General features: G+C 43.8%; 1 non-coding gene across 1 annotated transcript; it reads left to right on the top strand.

Annotated features, from left to right (window-relative positions):
* The first annotated feature begins 6,973 nt into the window (after positions 1 to 6,973).
* Positions 6,974 to 7,046, top strand: TRNAK-UUU (transfer RNA lysine (anticodon UUU)). Its single transcript has one exon. It is a non-coding gene; the product is annotated as a tRNA-Lys (tRNA).
* The last annotated feature ends 13,274 nt before the right edge of the window (positions 7,047 to 20,320 follow it).

Genomic DNA, 20,320 nt, shown 5'->3' on the forward strand with positions numbered 1-20,320 from the left:
TTTCCCTAATGTAGCTACTTCCTTGACATTGCCTTCCCGTGAAAACCTGTTTATCCTTTGCTACCTGTTTTATCTGATTTTCTGCTTTCTCCATCCTGTGTTCTATATCTTTGTCTCTCCTATCAATTTCGCTCTCCAAATTAACTTGCTTCTCTTTTAGTGTCCTAATTTCAATCTTATTCTCTTCAGCTATCGCAAACCTTTCTACGCTTGCACGTGTCTCATCTTCCATTATAAGCTTTACTGTGTCAGTCTCTTTCTGGACCTGGTCTTTAAATTCCCGTATTTCCCCCTTTTGAGTCTCAACTCTCTTATCAATACCAGTGACCTGTCTCATTACTTCCTCCCTAGTAGAGTTGCTTTCCTTCCCCATTAATTCCAGGAATTTACTTCTCTCCTCCGCAAACTTTTCTTCTACTTCTTTCCCTTGCCGTTCGCATTCACTTTTCTGTTCATCTAATCGCTTATTAAACAGTTTATTTTTTACTACTAGATCGCTTAACTGCCTACTGTGTTCGTCCATTCTCCGATTCGCTTCTTCCTTATTTTCCCTCATCTCTCTGCTTAATTCCGCTTTAGTTTGCTCCAATTGTTCTTTAAGTTCATATTTAGTTTGTTTTAATTCCTCTAACATTACTCGCATCATTCCCATTAACTGATCATTAGTATTACCGGTACTTTTATTGTTAGGGTTTATCTCCGCTTCACCCCCCATCTTACCATCATCTGACTCCATACTGACTTCTTTCTCCTTGTCTTCGCTCTCCATACTACTTACACTTCTATCTTCAATTTCCTCTACTAGACTACACAACTCTTCCTCTGAACTTAATACGTTATTGCCTTTTATCGCCCGTCCACTGCGCAACATCCTCTCCTCTTTCGTCTGATCAGCCATGACCCTCCCCACAATCAAACACTCCTAATGCAACGTGGATATCCAAATTTTACCCAAACTACTAATTCTGATATCGTTACTGTCATTAACTGCTCCGTACTTAATGATTTTCTCGCCTCACGTTGGAGCGGCATTTATATGACTTGCCCCTTTTTGAGAACAATAATTGAACGAGAAATGCAACTATGCAAGCTAAGGGCGCCAGTCTTTAAGTTGATGACTTAAAAACAAAAATTTATAATAAAGCTTGGACGGACTCTCATCACATGGATGGGGTGATAATGCACTAATCATAAAGCAGGAGAATTAGAAATCAAAAGGCTAATTAAGGCAGACTGATTAAAATGAACCAAGAGAATAACATTTATTATGCTAAATAAAAATGACGACGGTTTGACGAGAACTGAATTTAAAATAGGAAATGAATTTAACAAAAAATGAATGACTCTACTTCGCGAAAACTTGCAATATTTTTAACTCGCTTGCTCACCATGTAGTCTTGTTCTGCTTGTCCTGAGAACGCCTCCGTCCTTGTAGCTGGAAAACTGCCGGTCGTCTTTGAGGTCTTTCCATCTGCCGCCAAGTACCATTCCTGCCCTGCCAAGTGCACCGACCACTAATTGGAAGATGGCTTCGATACTAACACTCCCTGTTATGCTCTATCCCATATATTGGAGATGAGCCCTGAATCACTGTTTGAAAAACCCCCTTGGGTTATGCGGAGAGGATACTGAATTAACATTCCTTCCAACTTTACTGAAAATGTGTACCGTAGTTTCATTTCTAGCTAGTTTAATGCTACCTATTGTTTTAGACTGGTACAAACCGGTCTAGTAGTCGAGCTGTACGTACTTCCTGATGAGAGTGGCTATACACCCATCATTCAGAAATCCCTAAGTACCACGTCGTGGTAACGAAGTAATGAATGTAGAAGTGATAAACTATCACACTAGTCCACTATGGTACATCAACCATAAGACCAGACCTCAAGCGAAATACATGATAGAAGAATGATACCAAGAGCTCCAACACGCCCTTAAGTAAGCTTTACTGGCCCTAATTAATGGTCAAAACACGTGGTCCAGTCAGGTGACACGTCTCTCCCTTCTCCAGGTATTAAAGTTGATGGGTCCCAACCATGATATTAACTGTTCTTCTATTAGCCCTTTCACTCAGTATCCATGGCAACATGACGCTCCTTTGAAAATATAGGCGGAGACTAGTTTGAATTACTCAGCTCCGAAATACAGTAGTTGTGGTTACAACGCTTGAACACGTGCTCGTTTTTCCCAGAATTTGATGTCTAAATTTGTCCTTCCTTCTTCCTCGGTGATGTGGCAAGATAGAGGAAAATCTACTGCAAGTTAAATTTAAACGAATGTCGCAAGAATCTAAATTAATATTAGGATATTCAGCCCTCATTTACAAGTCGTAGTTACAAAGTAATGAAATGATAGTGAGCAAATGATTAAACATGAATTATAATAAAATTACATACGAAGATAAATATCATGACGTAAAAATATATCATACTTGAATTAATTAAACATAATAAAATTACCACAATTACACTGTGACGTCTGGAACGTTACAATCATGCTAAACACTACACCAGAGAGGCGGATTATTTATTTATTTATTTATTTATTTATTTATTTATTTATTTATTTATTTATTTATTTATTTGACGCCACGCCGTAGCTCGAGAATGGGTCGCTTGATGTCAAATCTCGTGCGTTCTTACTATTTCACATTGTTAACTTACGAATATAGCATTGTCCACTCGCTCCGTTCGCCTCATCTCACAGCCCCATTGGAGCTCGGTCTTGAGCAGTAAGAATAACAACAAGCCATATACCATTCCACTCTCTGTTAACAATTGTCAGTGACGTCCGAGATTGCAGCGATAAAACATCCTTAATCGCTCTGCTTGTTGAATAAACCATTAAAACCCATTCTTCCCGGAAGAATAAATTTCTGTCTAAATCATTCAATCACTTCCTCCAATACAAGCTTCTCCATCACTTCACCTTTACCCCCTCCTCTTTTAAATATCCCCACTGTATTCACTAAACCCACTTCAGTCCCAGTGCCCTAAAATAACAATATAATCACCCAGATATTTCACATCCAATACCTATTTCTAACTCTTCTTCACAGAGCTCGAGAGCTGCAGTTGGTTAAGTGCCGTCAGTATCCAGTATTAGGGAGATAGTGGGTTCAAACCCCACTGTCGGCAGCCCGGAAGATGGTTTTTCGTTGTGTCCCATTTTCATCTGTCTGTCTGTCTGTCTGTCTGTCTGTCTGTCTGTCTGTCTGTCTGTCTGTCTGTCTGTCTGTCTGTCTGTCTGTCTGTTAGGTCATCAGCCCAGAGGCTGGTTGGATCCTCAAATAGCACCACCAAAGGTTATGCGGTTATAAGGAAACCCCAAAAACCAATGGCAGCACCAAAATGAGGCGTACTAGGCAATATGAGGAGTGAGGTAGTTTGCCATTGCTTTCCTCACTGGGTCAGAAAGTACTATTGCAGCACGACTGACCCTATGAGCAGCACCTTTCATAACACTCAGATGCACTGAATGTCATTATTCAGCACTGCCCATACCCCAGCAACTTCTATATTGTCACAGCCATGGATGTTGACTGGGACTTCGGTGGAAGCTACACTTTACTCTGGCCTGTACCAAGAGATGGATGCAAAAGTACTGTATCCATCCAGAAATGACAGCAGGCAACCCATTTTCATACCAGACCTTAATTAAGGCCACGGCCGCTTCCTTCTAATTCTTAGGCCCGTCCTATACCATCGTCACCATAAGACATATCTATGTGGGTGCGACGTAAAGCAAATAGCTAAAAAAAAAAAAAAAAAAAAAAAAAAGCTTCCTTCCCACTCCTTGCCCTTTCCTGTCCCTTTCATGCCATGAAACCTATCTGTGTCGGTGCGGCGTAAAGGCAAATGTAAAAATAAAATCTCTTTTTCTCCGGACAATTTCCATATAACTAAGCCTGCTTTCGTCAGAAATAAATTACTACATCCTTTATATCATACTCAGTAATAAGTAATAAGATGACTATTTCTATGCCTCCATGGATAGCTAGTTGGCATGTACGAGTAGAGTGCCAGCAGAATATTCTTCCTTTTCTTCTTTATCTGTTTACCCTCCAGGGTCGGTTTTCCCTCGGACTCAGCCAGGGATCCCAATTCTACCGCCTCAATGGCACTGTCCTGGAGCGTGAGACATTTGGTTGGCGGTAAAAATGGGGAGTAGGACCTGTACTGGGCCCAGGTGGCCTTGTTGGGGATGGGAGGTTTGAAAGGAAAAAAGCGGCCGTGACCCTAAATTTGGTACCATCCCAGCATTTGCATTGAGAAGAAGTGGGGGGGGGGGAACGGATGGACCCTGGGTATCTGTATGTGCACCTATCTCCGAAGAGGTAGGTGGTATGTGAGGTACCGATACCGGTGCACTCCTGGCGCTCCTCTGTCAATCTGTAAGTGTGTTTTAGTTAATTTGATGTTTCAATTTTGTATTTAGTACCGTTTAATGTGTTTTTATCAGTTTGATGTGTGATATTTTGTGTTGGTGGTGTCTTTTGTGTAAGTGTAGCCAGGGGGTGGCATGGCATTCTGTGAAATGACTGGCACAGCGATTTTAGTGTAGCGATGTGGTAGTACTGGAATGCAGTAGGTAACCACGCCTGGTTGCGTTTGAAAGTTTGCAGTGGCTACATCGCGAAAAAATAACGTCTCATTATTTAATTAAATTTTAAAATTTAAATACAAATAAGTTTGACGGATGGTGTGAAAGCATCGTTATTGGCAGCATATAACATGTGCACCGCCTCGTCTTCATCTTAGGTGTTTGTGTTTCAGTTTAGGAAGTGAGGACTTTAAACTTGATAGTTCTTGCTCTTGGTTTGGATCTGGGGAGGGGGGGGCGGGGGTTGCTGATTAGGGTTTTTTCAGGGTCTCGGCTACTCAATCCACCGAGGGGGCCCTGAATTGGACTGAAGATGGTATTGGAGTAAGCTGAGGATGAGGGTGAGGAGACTATTGTTTGGCGTGGTCGGTGGAGGGGCAGGGGTGGTGAGAAGAGGCTGAGGTGCGTTAGGTTGAATGTTAGGTGTTGTCTGTGGCTTATGTAGTGCAGTTTTGTGCTGTTTCTGTTTAATTGCCTTCTTAAAATACGGGCAGCCAGGGAATGACGCTGCGTGATTGCCGTGGCAGTTCGCGCAGGTCGCCTGGTCACGGAGTACCTGGCATTCGGAGTGATGGTGATGGCCACCACACCGGTTGCATCTGGTAGCATTTTTACACCTGGCGGCATGGTGGTTCAGCTTGAGACAGTTGTAACAGAGTATTGGTAATGAAGGATGTGGAGGTCGAGGTTGAGTTTTGGTTTTGAGACGTGGTGTTGGAGGAGGAACTTGGTTTGAGTTTCGGGTATGTTTTGGCTTTCTTTGCTGTTTGAGAGAGGTTTCTTGACTTGAGGTTGTGGTGTGAGGCTGAGTAAAGACGTGAGTTGATTATTGATAGTGAATGGGGGTGGGAGGGGTGAGGGAATTGGAATGGTTCGTGTGTCAATATCCTGAGTATCCGGGGAAGTGGGAAACGGATGGACGAGATGGGAAACGAACCAGTTCTACTAAGTTGACCTCCCGAAGCTGAGCGGACCCCGTTCCAGTGTTCGTACCACTTTTCAATTTCGAAACTAGGCCTCCGGGGATGGCAGCTAATCACCCGACACCACAGAGGCGGACATATTTTCGAACAAGAAAATCCATAGCCTGTTTCCAGTCATTCGAGCGGGTCAGAACGGAATGAATGAAGCCCCCATCTAGCGGCGAGGATAGGAATTGTGCCGGCTGCCAAAGCCTGTCGCACTCGTCTGGGGCAATGCTTAATGACTGACAGATGAAATAAAATATTATTGGAGAGTGTAGGGTGGAATGAAAGATGACAGGGAAAACAGGAATACGCGGAAAAATCCTGTCCTCCATCCGCTTTGCCGAGCAAAAACCTCACATAGAGTGACCGGGATTCGATTCACGGAACCCACTCGTGGGAGGCCTCGCGCTGCCGCTGTGAGCCACGGAGATTCATGTTTCTAAACAAACTCGATTAAAATGTTTTATTCTTTATCTAACAGTTGTCCGCCTCTGTGATGTAGTGGTTAGTGTGATTACCTGCCACCCCCCGGAGGCCCGGGTTCGATTCCCGGCTCTGCTACGAAATTTGAAAAGTGGTACGAGGGCTGGAACGGGGTCCACTCAGCCTCGGGAGGTCAAATGAGTAGAGCTGGGTTCGATTCTCACCTCAGCCATCCTGGGAGTGGTTTTCCGTGGTTTTCCACTTCTCCTCCAGGCAAATGCCGGGATGGTACATAACTTAAGGCGACGGCCGGTTCCTTCCCTCTTCCTTGTCTATCCCTTCCAATCTTTCCATTCCCCCGCAAGGCCCCTGTTTAGCATAGCAGATGAGGCCCTCTGGGAGAGGTACTGGTCATCCTCCCCAGTTGTATCCCCGACCCAGAGTCTGAAGCTCCAGGACACTGTCCTTGAGGTGGTAAAGGTGGGATCCCTCGCTGAGTCGGAGGGAAAAACCGACCCTGGAGGGTAAACAGATAACGAAGCAGAAGAAGAAGATCTAACAGTTACCGTACAACTATTTATAGTTTTTATTAACACTTAAATCTTTGCATCTATTATCCGCTCATGACATAGATCCGCACATCAAGTTTACCTTGGAATCTGAAAAGAAGGGATCAATTAACTTAAATCTTTGTTCAATAATATTGTAAGTTGTCAAAAATGGCAGGAGGGGTCCATTCTAACCGAGGTGCGCGTACTCGTTCTCCGTTAAGGAGATGGATGAATAGAATCTCTGCTTGTAGTAACGGCGACGAGCTGGCATGACGACCTAAAGTGAACCTGAACATTACAGCGCCTTCGAGCACGCCACCCAACATGCCGACATACAGTAAAATGCTACGGTGTTCTTTTTAAGACGTAGGGAATGTAGGCTCTGAAAATTAGGTCATCTGTACTATTCCCTCAACATGCGTACGAAGAGCCCGGATAGCTCAGTCGGTAGAGCATTAGGCTTTTAACCTAAGGGTCCAGGGTTCGAGTCCCTGTCCGGGCGACCTCTCTTTTTTTCAACCAGTGGATAGAAGTATTGAGTTTTCCTTATTTCTCTTTCCTTAACCCGCTGGTTCTTCCCTCGGACTCAGCGAGAGATCTCATCTCTACTGCATCAAGGGCAGATGGAGCGTGAGACATGTGGTTGGGGATACAACCGGAAACGTGAACCAGTACCTCGCCCAGGTGGTCTCACCAGCTATGCTGAAGCCCCTGTAGAGGATGGGAGGATTGTAAATCGTAGGCAAGGAAGAGGCAGTGGCCCTAAGTTAGGTACCATCCAGGCATTTGCCTGGAGGAGAAGTGGGAAACCACGGAAAACCACTTCCAGGATGGCTGAGGTGGGAATCGAACCCACCTCTACTCAGTTGACCTCCCGAGGCTGAGTGGACCCCGTTCCAGCCCCCATACCACTTTTCAAATTTCGTGGCAGAGCCGGGAATCGAACCCGGGCCTCCGGGGGTGGCAGCTAATCACGCTAACCACTACACCACAGAGGCGGACTCCAGTCCTTGTAGTATTTCTTCAAATTTAGTGGAAATCGAACCCGGTCCTCCGGGGGTGGCAGCTAATCACACTAACCACTACAGCACAGAGGTGGACCTCACTAGTGTAGTACGTGTGTAATTTCTACCACTACATTCGTTTTATCGCAGTTTTGCGAGGGTTGAAGCGCGATGTGGAGACTGTATCCATGATGCATCAGCAATGTGCTTTGGCTCTAGCGCTAGGACTGGCACCGAAGGAACGTTAATATTTAGAAATTTCATGATCCGTATTGAAGTGGGATTACAAGAATTGAAGTTAAGAGGGTTCCACCTATTCAATACAAGGATATTTATTAACGTGAATGAATCACATATCGTTCACATGAGGTACTAGTTTCGGCACCAAACTATAGAACACACATAGTGTCAACTTCATATGACATTAAACTCCGCAGCATATTTTAACAGGTTTGAAAAACTAAAGACATATACAAGCTGGACAAACCGCCATGGACATACAACAACGGAGTCATTATCTTTTAAGGGATTTTAAACTGAAATGCAACATCATCATGTACCACATTTTATTTCATATTCATCTGTGCAAGTGTTATAGTGTGTATAAAGTTGTTTTAAGGTTATATTGTGTTTGCCCAATTTGACTTGTTGGCTGATGATGGCACATAGTTTGGTGCCGAAACTAGTACCTCATGTGAACGATATGTGATTCATTCACGTTAATATATATCTTTGTATTGAATAGGAGGAACCCTCTTAACTTCAATTATTGTAACCGAAGGAACGGTAACAGCATTTTAAATATCATGATGCCGGTGGTATTGTGTAGAAAAGAAACGTGCCAGGAGTTAAACGTTTCATTTTGTTACAGTAAGCTTGTCCGGCAGGATGGCTGCCGTCTTAGTGAAAACGAACGTGTTAATTAGTTAAACATTCTGAGATGAAAGAAAACAGATGATCCAAGGAAAACATTAACTTCTAAAAATATAGAGTTACTACTGTCATGGTTTTGTCGTTTGTTCTTTCTGTTGAAAACAATTAGATTATTGAAGACAGTGCATGAAAAGATTGAACTACAGAAAGACACATTAAGGGAAATTGAGAACATATCTGAAGATAGCAATGCCAAAGAATAGGATATACAAGATATACAAGTAAATCATATTATGGAAGCAGAATATAATTTATGAGATTTAATTTAAATGGTCGGAGAAATCTTAAATTTTATGATACTAAATACCTGCATCATTGTGTTGAATAAACTCTTCTTTTTTTCTTCTTCTTCTTAATCTGCTTACCCTCCAGGGTTGGCTTTTCCCTGGGACTCGGCGAGGGACCCCACCTCTACCGCCTCAAGGGCAGTGTCCTGGAGCTTCGGACTCTAGGTCTGGGGATACAACTGGGGAGGATGACCAGTACCTCTCCCAGGCGGCCTCACCTGCTATACTGAACAACGGCCTTCGTGGGGGACGGGGTGATTGAAAGGGAGAGACAAGGAAGAGGGAAGGAAGCGGCCGTGGCCTTAAGTTAGGTACCATCCCGGAATTTGCCTTGGAGGAGAAGTGGGAAACCACGGAAAAACACTTCCAGGATGGCTGAGGTGGAAATCGAACCCACCTCTACTCAGTTGACCTCCCGAGGCTGAGTGGACCCCGTTCCAGCCCTCGTACAACTTTTCAAATTTCGTGGCAGAGCCGGGAATCGAACCCGGACCTCCGGGGGTGGCAGCTAATCATGCTAACCACTACCCCACAGAGGGGGACATACAGCGAAATACGAGGAAAAATTGAATCTGAATAGATAAGGTGTTGAAAAGATGGATATAGAACATATTTTGGTTTTAATATACCGTATATTCTTTGACGTCCGCCTCTGTAGTGTAGTGGTTAGTGTGATTAGCTGTCCGAAGGCCCGGGTTCGATCCCCGGCTATGTCACGAAATTTGAAAAGTGATACGGGGGGTGGAACGGCGTCCACTGAGCCTCGGGAGGTCAACTGAGTAGAGGGGGGTTCGATTCCCTTCTCAGCAATCCTAGAAGTGGTTTTCCGTGGTTTCCCACTTCTCCTCCAGGCAAATGCCGGGATGGTACCTAACTTAAGGCCACGGCCGCTTCCTTCCCTCTTCCTTGTCCATCCCTTCCAAACTTCCCATCCCCCCACAAGGCCCCTGTTCAGCATAACAGGTGAGGCTGCCTGGGCGAGGTACTGGTCATCATCCCCAGTTGTATCCCACGACCCAGAGTATGAAGCTCCAGAACATTGCCCTTGAGGCGGTAGAGGTGGGATCCCTCGCTGAGTCCGAGGGAAAAACCGATCCTGGAGAGTAAACAAATAAAGAAGAAGAAGAAGAAGAAATTAGTGATCTAATTCATTTCATATGTAATTTAACAATTAAGGAAAAATGAATAACAACATTACAGTCAACGTTACAGTACAAGAAATATTCCTACATTTAATATTACCGAGGAATTGGCCGTGTGAGCTTGAAATCAGGAGATAGTGGGTTCGAACCCCAGTTAAGGCCACGGCCGCTTCCTTCCCACTGCTAGCCCTTTCCTATAACATCGTCGCCATAAGACCAATGTACGTCGGTGCGACGTAAAGCAATTTGTAAATATATGTGTATTGAAACATACTAGTAATTATATAATGCTTGTTTTATTTTTATTATTTCCTTTTGCCACATACTTTTTGAAATATATACAGGGTGGCCCACTTAAACCTTTCACCGCAGATATATCTGGAACAACAAGAGATATTGAAAAATGACTTTCACGGGCATGAAGGCAGGGAAGGGGTAATTAAAGTAAATACTATGAGCCAGTCTAAAACGTAGGAGAATAGTATTTTCAACATCAACTTACGTTTTTTAAATGGACAACCTGTATTATTTCGTGCGCAATAGTTAATATGAAAAATCACATAAGTAATGGCGTTTGTTTCATCGCAACAGGTCAATTACATCGCGAGATATTGCAACGTGAAGTTGACGCTTGAGATGAACGAAACGCGCAGCAGTTGCACATCCCGAGATACCAGCACGAATCTCACGGTCCTCTTACTCGCGGTATAATTGCCGTACTACAATGCGACAGGCGCTATACTTAATGCTATTTGCACTGCTATCAAGAGATTCGTGCTGGAATCTCGGGATGTGCAACTGCTGCGCGTTTCGTTTATCTCAAGTGTCAACTCCATGTTGCAATATCTCGGGATGTAATTGACCTACTGCGATGAAACAAACGCCATTACTTATGTGATTTTTCATGTTAACTATTGCGCACGAAATAATACAGGGTGTCCATTTAAAAAAACGTAAGTTGATGTTGTAAATACTATTTTCCTACGTTTTAGACTGGCCCATAGTATTTACTTTACTGAGCCCCTTCCCTGCCTTCATGCCTGTGAAAGTCATTTTTTAATATATCTTGTTGTTCCAGATATATCTGCGGTGAAAGGTTTAAGTGGGCCACTCTGTATATAAAAAAAGATTTGCAGTTCTTCCGGTGCAATCCATTCCTTATTTAATACTTCTTTATATTCTCATCCAAGATATTTTACTATGTTTGCATCCGCCTCTTTACAAACTATCAATAGATGCTGTTGCTACTCCTACCACTACTTTTATACCTTCATCTCTTTCACACAATATAAATAACATTTGTTTGAGTGCCAGTTGCTTTAAAAAAATAAACAAAATCGGTAGAGCATGCCTCATATCTCAATTATCTCAAGATGTGAGGTGATAAACTCACACATCTAGCAATATACAGGGATATGGATCAGGACAATGTTAGATTACGGTTGCATTTCCACAATTGAGGATTGTACTTGGAAATAGAATCACTTATTATAATTAAAATAAAACTGAGTTTATGACTATAATTTACGTCACAATGAACAAGCATTGCCGTATTTTAATTTAACAAAAAAAATATATTGTGAGATTTGCTGTTACATATAAAAAGAAAATTTAATCTAAACAAAGAGAGATATTGGCATGAACTTAAAGTGAAATGTGATATCGCCGTTGATTACATTCTTCTTCACGTTATTAATGCATAACATGTCTGATGCTTTAATTACCTGATGCCAGCACACACCGCTGTTGAACTTGAAATTCCTGGAAAAAACTATAAGCTGAAGTCGGAAGCCGTCTGCTGTTATATTCTTATGTAACCTGGAGTTGACCTTCATTCCATGTACGCGTGTAGTAAGCTCCAATGTAGTTACGTCCACTCAATAGATCGTAAGAAATTGGAAAATATTATTGAAACACCTTGTAAAGTCCATTCTCACAAGTAACGATGTTTCACTATCAGCATATTACCAGTCTCTACTCGGATACAACCAGCACTTGTAGACCTCCTCGATGATTCCAAGACCTCTTCAAACACAACTCTTAGCTCTGACCACCACTCTAAGACCACTGACCATCACACTTCCTTCACTTATTTCCATTTGATTTGATCTGATTCTTCTGATAGCTCTCACCACCGTTGCATCGACTTTTATAACCTCGTGATGACCACTCACCTCCCTACTCTCTGGTCATCCCTTCCACCTCAACATACAGTAGCTGGCGAATACAGACACTTGGTCGAAATCACGTGCCCACGCACTGATGTCATCAATCATGTGTCGTATAAGCGTGCCCACGCGGACTACGGATGACTACCTTGCATGTGTCACGGGAAACCTACTTGCTCAATACATTCTCAGTTAAACATAGCCTCGATTGCAAAATAGTATGCCAGCTCATCTGGCCAGAGTTACAAGCCACAGCATGACTATTTGAAACCAACAAATCTCACTAATTAATATATAGAATAATTACAAACAAAATTCACTTAACCTATGATTAAATACAATAATCTGCGTGATACCTAATTATTACAGTCTAAATGATGAAGAACAGAATATAAAATCTAATGAATCGGTTTAATAATAATAATAATAATAATAATAATAATAATAATAATAATAATAATAATATTAAACACTGAATGGAATCTGTAACCCTGTTGTACGGTTACAATGCGCTTCTTTCTTTGGGTCAGTTGCACCATTGGGTTTGGTTTTCACTCGCACAGTATTGAACCTTAGGTAATTTAATTTCGTGTGGCTATATTTAGCCGGGTGCAGCCCTTGTAAGGCTAGAGGCTTTTACGTTGCACCGACACAGATAGGTCTTATGGCGACGATCGGATAGGAAAGGCCTAGGAGTTGGAAGGAAGCGGCCGTGGCCTTAATTAAGGTACAGCCCCAGCATTTGCCTGGTGTGAAAATGGGAAACCACGGAAAACCATTTTCAGGGCTGCCGATAGTGGGATTCGAACCTACTATCTCCCGGATGCAAGCTCACAGCCGCGCCCCTCTACGCGCACGGCCAACTCGCCCGGTGTCCCCTTGTAAGGCAGACCCTCCGATGAGGGTGGGCGGCATCTGCCATGTGTAGGGTAACTGCGTGTTACTGTGGTGGAGGACAGTGTTATGTGTGGCGTGTGAGTTGCAGGGATGTTGGGAACAGCACAAACACCCAGCCCCCGGGCCATTGGAATTAACCAATGAATGTTAAAATCCCCGACCCGGCCGGGAATTGAACCCGGGACCCTCTGAACCGAAGGCTAGTACGCTGACCATTCAGCCAAAGGTGACAGAACCTTACCAACCAAAATTGTAAACTGAAATATTTCACATAGTCCGCCTCCGTAGTGTCGTGGTTAGTGTGATTAGCTGCAACCCCCGGTGGCTCGGATTCGATTCCCGGCTCTGCCACGAAATTTGAAAAGAGGTACGAGGAATGGAACTGGGTCCACTCAGCCTCGGGAGGTCAACTGAGTAGAGGGAAGTTCGATTCCCACCTCAACCATCACGGAAATGGTTTTCCATGGTTTCCCCACTTCTCATCCAGGCAAATGCTGGGATGGTACCTAATTAAAGGCCACGGCCGCTTCCTTCCCTATTCCTTGTCTATCCCTTCCAATCTTCCCATCCTCCCGCAAGGCCCGTGTTCAGCATAGCAGGTGAGGCCGCCTGGGCGAGGTACTGGCTATCCTCCCCAGTTGTATCCCCCGACTCAGAGTCTGAAGCTCCAGCACACTGCCCTTGAGGCGGTAGAGGTGGGATCCCTCGCTGAGTCCGAGGGAAAAACCGACCTTGGAGGGTAAACCGATAAAGAAGAAGAAGACATTATTTCACATAGCGTTCTTCGTAGGTTCAACGACCATATAATAGTATGCGATTTGTCCGACTCCTCGACCTTCGGTTCAGAAGGTGTCGGGTTCGATTCCCGGTCATATCAGGGATTTTAATCGAGTCTGATTAATTCTCCTGGCTCGGCGACTGGGTATTTGTGTTTGTTCCAACACTCTCCTCTCATATTTAGATACGTCTTAACTTACAAGTTGCTTTACGGCGCACCGACACAGCCAGGTCTTATGGCGACGATAGGATAGGAAAGCGCTACGTTTTGGAAGGAAGAGGCCGTGGCCGTAATTAAGGTACAGTCCCAGCATTTGCCTGGCATGAAAATGGGAAACCACGGAAAACCATCTTCAGGACTGCCAACAGTGGGATTCGAACCCACTATCTCCCGAATACTGGATACTGGGCACATTTAAGCGACTGCAGCTATCGAGCTCGGTCATATTCAGATAATACACTACACTACTAATCACCACAGAAACACGTAATAGTGATTACATTCCTCTTTACAGGACCGGGCGAGTTGGCCGTGCGGTTAGGGGCGCGCAGCTGTGATCTTGCATCCGGGAGATAGTGGGTTCGAATCCCACTGTCGCCAGGCCTGAAGATGGTTTTCCTTAGTTTCCTATTTTCAGACTAGGCAAATGCTGGGGCTGTACCGTAATTAATGCCACGGCCGCTTCCTTCCCACTCCTAGCCCTTTCCTATCCCATCATCGCCATAAGACCTTTCTGTGTCGGTGCGACGTAAAGCCACTAGCAAAAAAAAACTCTTTATAGGGTTGGCGTTTTGAAGGGTATCCGGTCGTAAGTCCAAATGTGCTATTCAGGTGTGGAAAAATGCAGTTTTAGAAATAGAAGCAGAATATGTAATTTGATCGCATAATTCTGAATTTTTAAGCTACTACGATTAAATCGCTGGTCTATCGAGTGCGTGTTAATACTACTAAGAAGTGTTTCTATTATTATTATTATTATTATTATTATTATTATTATTATTATTATTATTATTATTATTATTATTATTATTATTATTATTATTATTATTATTATTATTATTATTATTATTATTATTATTATTATTATTATTATTTATTTATTTATTTATCTATTTTCCTTGTCCGACTCATTGGCTGAATGGTCAGCGTTGAGGCCTTCGGTTCAGAGGGTCCCGAGTTCGATTCCCGTCCGGGTTGGGGTTTTAATTGCTTCTGATAATTCTTCTGGTCCAGGGACTGAGTGTTTGTGTTTGTCCCAACACGTTCCTCTTCATACAGCACAGCACTACACTACCAACCACCACAGAAACACGCAATAGTGATTACATCCCTCCATATAGGGGTGGCGTCGCAAAGGGTATCCGGCCGTGAAACGGGGCCAAATCCACATATGCGTGATACAGTTCGTACCCGCGACTCTACAGCTGTAGGAAAAGCGGTAGAAGAAGAAGAAGAAGAAGAAGAAGAAGAAGAAGAAGAAGAAGAAGATTATACACGGAAGTGCCTCCATCCCCACTTGTAGGTTTCCGTAAATTCTACTGAATATTTACATATGTATAGACGATTTCAAATGTACATATTTACACTCCACACACTGTACTTTTGGAATAATAATTGTCTTGATTTATACTATACATTTAGAGTAAGAAGACCCAGTCATTTATACCTTCACTCATTCCCCTATATACAGGGTTATTCTTCTAAGGTGTTGTCCGGCTCCATGGCTAAACGGTTAGCGTGCTGGCCTTTGGCCACAGGGGTCCCGGGTTCTATTCCCGGCAGGGTCGGGAATTTTAACCATCGTTGGTTAATTCCACCGGCACGGGGGCTGGGTGTACCTGTCGTCTTCATCATCATTTCGTTCCCATCACGACGCGCAGGTCGCCTACGGGCATCAAATCAGAAGACCTGCACCTGGCGAGCCGAACATGTCCTCGGACACTGCCAGCACTAAAAGCCATACGCCATTTCATTTTCTAAGGTGTTACACGGAAATAACGTTTAAACCATTAAAGATATCGGTATTCTGGTTTCATATTCGTAAATGATACCCAGGACTTGTAAAATGATGTGCTACGTATTCTCATGGGGTGATTAATGACTAGAGTCCGGATTATTAGGTACTGATAGGTTAGAATGCAAACTTACTTAAGCCAGTAACAAGTATACCCTACACTGTACAACGATTATGCTATGAGATTTGCATAGATATTAGGGGTACAGCCTCTAGAACTCCTTGAATTTATGCTACTCTTCCTACATTGTCGTATAACGGGTTGCATCACACTTCCTACAAACCAAATTACTTTGCATTCTAACCTATCAGCACCGAAAATTCGAGGTATATTAATAACCGAGATATTAATACTAACTCCATGTTTTTAAATGGAACGGCACAAATTCGTGCAGCTGGCCTAAAAGTTCAACTGCGTACAAGTTCAAATATGTAAGTATTTTCAAAATCGGACAGTAGCTTTCTGAGATAGCAATAAGAACAACATGCGCCGTTCCGCATGCCTGCTTTAGACGGCGTGCATTCGGGAAAGGACAAATTGACGCGCAAGTAGTTTCCTGGGTGTGACTGCAGCCACAAAATGGATACCAGGCATGTAAACGCATCTAAACATATCGTGCACATGTGACGGGTTTGCACAGGTGTACTCATGACAGGACAGTGAGGGTTAATGTTTTTTAAAGGAATAAAATAATTACTTTGACTTGGTACATTTGAGACAGGCCACGGCCGACGTCCTTTCCAAATCCTTCCCGTTCCCATCCGTGGGGAAAGACGCCAAACTGAGCGCAACCTGTTACACATGGATTTCAAAACGAAAACAACAACAACTTTAATCTTCCTTCCCCGTTGTGTGTTTGCTAGTCATACGATAAAGTTGCACACCCAGGGTATGTTACGGTACATCACGTTTTGTGTACGATAGTTTACAGTACATGCCTGGTATCAGTTCTGAGGCTAGAATCAATGCGAGGAAACAGCTTGCGTGCCAATTCGTCCTTGGCCGAAAGTACGCCGTCTGATGCGGCACGCAAAAGCCCAATGCGGTTTTTATTGATATTTCAAAAAGCAAGTGTCCGATTTTGAAAATACTTACATATTTGAACTTGTACGCAGTTGAACGTTTAGACCAGCTGTATGTATTCGTGCCATTCCATTTAAAAATACGGAGTTAGTATTAATATCTCGATTATTAATCTTCTTAATCTGTTTACCTTCCAGGGTCGATTTTTCCCTCGGACTCAGCGAGGGATCCCACCTCTACCACCTCAAAGGCAGTGTCCTGGAGATTCAGACTTTGGGTCGGGGATACAACTGGGGAGAATGACCGGTACCTCTCCCAGGCGGCCTCACCTGCTATGCTGAACAGGGGCCTTGCGGGGGGATGGGAAGATTGGAAGGGATAGACAAGGAAGAGGGAAAGAAGCGGCCGTTGCCTTAAGTTAGGTACCATCCCGGCATTTGCCTGGAGGAGAAGTGGGAAACCACGGAAAACCACTTCCAGGATGGCTGAGGTGGGAATCGAACCCACCTCCCGAGGCTGAGTGGACCCCGTTCCAGCCCTCGTACCACTTTTAAAATTTCGTGGCAGAGCCGGGAATCGAACCAGGGCCTCAGGGGGTGGCAGATAATCACACTAACCACTACACCACAGAGGTGGACCGATTATTAATCACCCCATGAAAATAAGTAGCACGTTAATTTACAAGCCCCTGGGTATCAATTACGAATATGAAAACAGAATACCGATATATGTAGTGGTTTAGACGTTATTTCCGTGTAACATCTTAGGTTAATAACCCTGTATATTATATACACCACCCTCACACCCGCACGCATATATATTCACCCACGTTCAACTGTACTTGCGCACATCATTCTTGAAATTCTGATTTATACAAGTTATATACATCACATATGTGTTTCTATTTACACACTGTATACATTTTCTTTACTGTGTGGAGGAAGTGAGGAAGAGGAAGCAGTTTTACCTCAGATGGTAAAAGATTCTAGAGACGAGCAGACCTTGAGTAAAATATATTTAAATATGGTGAGGGGACGGACAAGAGTAATTCCCTGGCCTAGAGCCCTGCGCGGATATACAAAATATTATCCGCATCCTCACTTCCTTCATCCACACCCGCATTCGCGAATGGCTATCCATGGATATTGTACATACTGTATTTTACAGCATATTACACCGAAGGTATTGAAACGGATAAATCTGTTAACATAACACAATAGGCCTGACACCTGGCACCAGAACCCCTACAGTCACAGGCTTATGAGGGATTTTCTCTTGTGACAACTACCGACGTATTGACCTTTGTTCCTTCCTTCTATTTATTGCGGGCAGGTGCAAGTTAGTAAGAAAACGAGATTTCCACTTCCGGAGGTGCATATGGATTTGAGGTTCACTCAGCCTACACCACAAATGAGTACCAGGTTAATTCCTGGGGGCAAAGGCGGCCGGGCGTAGAGCTAACCACTCTACCCCATCACGTGCCGCGGTTAACAATGGTGGAAGCCTTTACCTTCCACTCCTCCAAGGGCCTTCATGGCCTGTATGGAGGTGACTTTGCTTTGCTTTTGCTTTTAGGTGCCAATTAGACTTAGGTCAGATTTACAGCTTTATGGTGTCAAGGATCTTTTTCTATATCACCATTCTCCCATACTAATATATAGGGTATATACAGGCTGAAGCGTAATTCGCGCACTCGGGCGTCGCAGCGCGACTCATCACATGTCAGCAATAAAAAAATGTCTCTTACAAACGTTCGTCTTGCGAGTATATCCGGTAGAAAACAGACGTTGAAGAGTAGCAATCTGGCAACACTGTAACCATATGTAGGGTGACTACGACTGTCAACACGTTTTCGCTGTGCTGTACAGTTGGTGCAATGGGTAGAAGTTCTGGTCGGTATGCAGGAGGTCGATGGTTCGATCTTGGCTTGAGGCGCAATTTTTATTTGCTAATTTCCATCTGACATTACCTACTGTTATACAGTAAGACACCGATTCTGAGGTCACACGTATCCTACATTTACAACATAATAATAATAATAATAATAATAATAGTCCGCCTCTGTGGTGTAGTGGTTAGCGTGATTAGCTGCCACCCCCGGAGGCCCGGGTTCGATTCCGCGCTCTGCTACGAAATTTGAAAAGTGGTACGAGGGCTGGAACGGGGTCCACTCAGCCTCGGGAGGTCAACTGAGTAGAGGTGGGTTCGATTCCCACCTCAGCCATCCTGGAAGTGGTTTTCCGTGGTTTCCCACTTCTCCTCCAGGCGAATGCCGGGATGGTACCTAACTTAAGGCCCCGGCCGCTTCCTTCCCTCTTCCTTGCCTATCCCTTCCAATCTTCCCATCCCTCCACAAGGCCCCTGTTCAGCATAGCAGGTGAGGCCGCCTGGGCGAGGTACTGGCCATACTCCCCAGTTGTATCCCCCGACCAAGAGTCTGAAGCTCCAGCACACTGCCCTTGAGGCGGTAGAGGTGGGATCCCTCGCTAAGTCCGAGGGAAAAACCGAACCTAGAGGGTAAACAGATAATGATGATGATGATGATAATAATTGTTACCGAGTTTTGTGGTAGGTAGAGGTGAAAGAAGGTGCGGGTGTGAACGGGTCTCAAACTACGAAATTAAAGTTAATGTAAAATTTAACAAGGTTATATTTTCTTGGCAAAAAACAAGAAATAACAATAATGGCAGGTACAGAGTAGCAAAACCACTAATCGAGAATGTACAATTACAGGATTTGGGCTCCGAGAACCAGACACACAATTCTGAGCAATTAGCCCAACTTTACGATATACAGAATTCAACAAAGGGGCAGAAGACCCCAATCAAGCCCAGGAGCACTTGCTCCAAATTACACAGTAAAGCCTCCTCGAGGCATACAACACTCAATTTTCGAAAAAGAGCCACTCGCTCTCAACTTTAAGCCTATCAAAGGCCACACCAAACTCCACCTTCAAGTTGTCCTCTAAGGACATATACACAGGGGTAACATACCCAACCTACTGAGGTCTATTAAGTGAGAAAAGGTTAATTACTTGACCTCTAAAATAACAATTGAGAGGAGGCGATCTGCACTCCTAATACACTTGTTTAAAACCCTAATCTGGCACCAGGCCGCTAATGCAAGGGCTAATCCCATACTAAAGAGGTGACTTAAGAAAGAAACAATTTACATTACTGTTACGGAAGAATCGGTTGAGAAAAATAAGTTCACCTCAGAACAATATGAGTGGGAGCTCGAGAGGGTTAAGCACTCTCTATCCCAATATGTGGTTTTGAAAGAGAATAGAGGCTAAGAGTCTTTACATTTTAGGGAAAGTTACATGGTAGAGACGCTTCGGACCCGCCCCGAGAGTTAACCTGCTGAGCTAGCAAGAAAAGAAGTTATTAAAAGGCCATTACCTGGTTGTTGAACTGCTGCCCGAAGAAAGAGGCGCTTCCCGCCCCATGCTATGCACTTTACACACTGAAAGATGTTACTGAAATGGCACCGAGACCCGAAAATCAGCAGTTTATATACTCTCGCGGAA

Source organism: Anabrus simplex, chromosome 7 (genome assembly GCF_040414725.1).
Source record: "Anabrus simplex isolate iqAnaSimp1 chromosome 7, ASM4041472v1, whole genome shotgun sequence".
Classification (NCBI taxonomy): Eukaryota; Metazoa; Arthropoda; class Insecta; order Orthoptera; family Tettigoniidae; genus Anabrus; species Anabrus simplex.